Here is a 3,089-nt window from a genome sequence, read left to right on the forward strand (position 1 = left end):
GTTTTGACGTTTTGAGATCCGACTCGATTCAAACTTGATCGATGCCTCGTTCGAGGGGCAGGCCATTGGTACCATCATTTACCCGATTCGATTTCGACTGGAAGAACATAGAGCTCGAAGCGTGCTCCGAGTTCTGTCCGGCTAATTTGGGATCCAGACTCGTTGCTTAGCCCGGAGGGAAAGGAGGGGGGGAGGGGGGGGGGGCTCCGCGTGGACAGTGTGGGCCCCGCCGCCCCGCCCCGCGGCCTCGCGGTGCCCCGGGCGGCTCCTTCCTTTCTCTAGCCGGGCAATCAGGGCCCTGCGGCCGTGCCCTTCACCTTGGTGCTGCTTGGCACCCAAACGCCTCGCCCGCCAGCCAGCCCGCCAGTCAGCCACGCGACGCGAGCCAAGGCGGCCAGAGCCAGAAAACTGCGGCGTCGGCGCCATTGCTCTGCGCGAACTCGAATCAGTCAGGCTCGGCATGATCGACCCTGGGGCTCGGCGGTGGCGACGGCGGCCCGACCCGGGGGCCACACCAATCAACTCAAGGATCAGAGGGATTAGCACTGCAGTCGCGAGTCACTCGGACATTGTATCCGGATCTGCCCACAGTAGGGGATCGGTATCCCCCAGAAGCGAATCGGATCGAGAAAATCGGATGTCGGCCGGAAATGGCGACGCCCTTGGCAATTGGCTAAGCCTTGGCTCGGCCACCCGAGAGCCCCAATTCGAGCAGAAATCGTTGTGGCCGCCACTGTTGCGGCGCTAATGAGTAGAGCCGAGTGGCATTACCCCGCTGTGCCGCGCAGTGCGCCCCCTTCTACGCCGAGAGGGCGGTGGAGAAGAAACCTCCCGACGCCACCGGAGTCACTCCGAGTCACTCCATCACGGCGGTGGGCAGTTTCCTAACGCTCGGCCACGCACGACCGCGCCACGCTCAGCCACGCCCCTACGCTGTCGTGATCTCAAAATCGCGCGGTATACGGCGTGTGCTCTTTCGACCCCGGTCAAGGTTATTCCGGGGGGAGGGGGTCTCAAGGACTCGGCACGTTTGAACGCCAAGAGAATGGGATTGAAAAGAGCCAAAGTTCCTTCCGATATGTAAAGCTATGTGTCCCCACCCCCACCCCCAAGGTGATAGCAAATTATCAGATGACTCAAATGACATAAGGTGGTTTTGGTCTAGGCACAGCTCCAGCATTGCACCGCGCCCCTCTTTCCTCCAACCTTCCCTATTCCATTCAGATAAAACAATTACGCGGTAGTGTGTACGGACTGTGCTGCTTTCCTTTTCACACTGCCTTTGTCCTCTTTGTCTCCCCACCCCGCCACGCCCCGCCACGCCCCGCCACGCCCCGCCTCGGCCCGCAGCACCCGGTGCGGCCTCAGTGTCCCACTGAGCGTTGTGCGCCGTCACCTGCTCACACCCGCACACCAGTCAAAGGGCCGGGCCGAGAGATTAATTGATTGAACTACCAATGTGTGCGCATACACACAGACACACACGACACACAGACACACAGGACACACAGACGCACAGACAGACACACACACACACACGCCCAGGTGTCGTAAACACGGCACGTGAGCAACATTGTCCGCGCGTAGCTTTAGCGGCCCGACCCGCGGCGGCGCGGAGAGTTCCGAGCGATCAATGAGCATAATCAAAACATGACGCAACCGGGGCACTGAAAGGGTGTGGGGCCGGCCAGGCACTCAAGTGTGTGAGTGTGTGTGTGTGTTTGGGGGAGGGGGGGGGGTGTCCAGCGAGGCGACCGCGATCCGCCAAGTCCGAGGCCGAGCGCGCCGAGCGCCTGCCAACTCGGGGGTAGGCAACCAGCTCCACAGGCGTGCCCGGCGCGCGGCCGGTGCGGCCTACCTCCCAGGCGCTAGCTCGCGGCAACGCGGCAGGGCGGCGCTCCGGCGAACGGCCAGCATCCGGTCATTGAGCCGGTCCGAAATTCGAGCAGCGGCTTACAAAGGAGGAGATTCTAATGCCGCTGGAGTTGTAAACCTGTTCTACAGTGCAGTGTCATCGTATAACAGGTCCTCATTTTTTGCTTGGGGCTCTATACGTTCCTTCGCGCCATTTTTCAGCAAGGATGTGCCAATGCGATTGAGGGCCGTCGTCAAACGGCTCGATTCAAGGAGCGCGACCAGATTTCCGCGGCGGACTAGCCCCTGGGAGGTAGGCCGAAGCACGCCTGTCGAGCACGCCTGTGGAGCTGGCTGCCTACCCTCAGGTTCGCAGGCGCTTAGCCGCCAGTAAAAAAAGTTCCCACTTCCATCTTGAACCAAATCCGGCATTATGTTCTAAATGTCTCCAAACTTGATCTGAAATTAGATGGCGATTAGATTGCAGGGTCAACTGCCCCCTCCCGTTTCTTCCATAGACGCAGCACTGTAACGCTATGCTGTATGCAGGCCTTGTCGGAGTGTGGGGATCGCGGATCTAGGAGGTGAAGGTGAGTAGCCTTAGTCTGGCGTCGCGGCGCCTGCGCTGCTGCCGCCCCCGCCAGCCTCCACTCCCCCCCCCCTTTTCCTGCCGCCTCTCGCCTGCAACGCACGCTGTATGGAATCCCAGTCTATCTTGCACTGGTTTCTTTTAGCTGGCAGTAGGTGGAAAGTTTCATAAAAGAACTGTTACCCCCAATGACGCGTCGTCTGCGCATGGCTCTACGACTGCATCTCTCAGCTTTCAGGTCGCCGTTGGCCGCGCCATGGAAGGGCATCAACACGCCGCCAGTGTCCAACCGAGTCGCTGATCTAGGGTCTCCGAGAGTCTTGTGGGCGTGTGTCCAGTCGCCCTGTCGCCTGTCACGCCTCTCCCATGTCCGCCGGTTCCGCGAATGCGGTGCCGCGGTGCGCGGGGCGCGGGGCGCGGGGCCGAGGGCGAGGTGGGGGTGGGCGTACGCGGCGCACGCGGCGGTGCCCTAGACTTACCCTACGCCAGCAAGGCCGTCCGGTGGCCAGGGACACGGTGGGGGGAGGGGCCGGCAAGGGGCGGGGCGCGGGGGAGGGGCGGCGGGCCTGCCCCCTCTCCACGCTGCAGGCTGCAGGCACCCCGGCCGGGCCGGGCCGGGTACGGCCACAGCGGGAAGGGCGCAGCC

Source organism: Thrips palmi, unplaced genomic scaffold (genome assembly GCF_012932325.1).
Source record: "Thrips palmi isolate BJ-2018 unplaced genomic scaffold, TpBJ-2018v1 HiC_scaffold_5, whole genome shotgun sequence".
Lineage (NCBI taxonomy): Eukaryota > Metazoa > Arthropoda > Insecta > Thysanoptera > Thripidae > Thrips > Thrips palmi.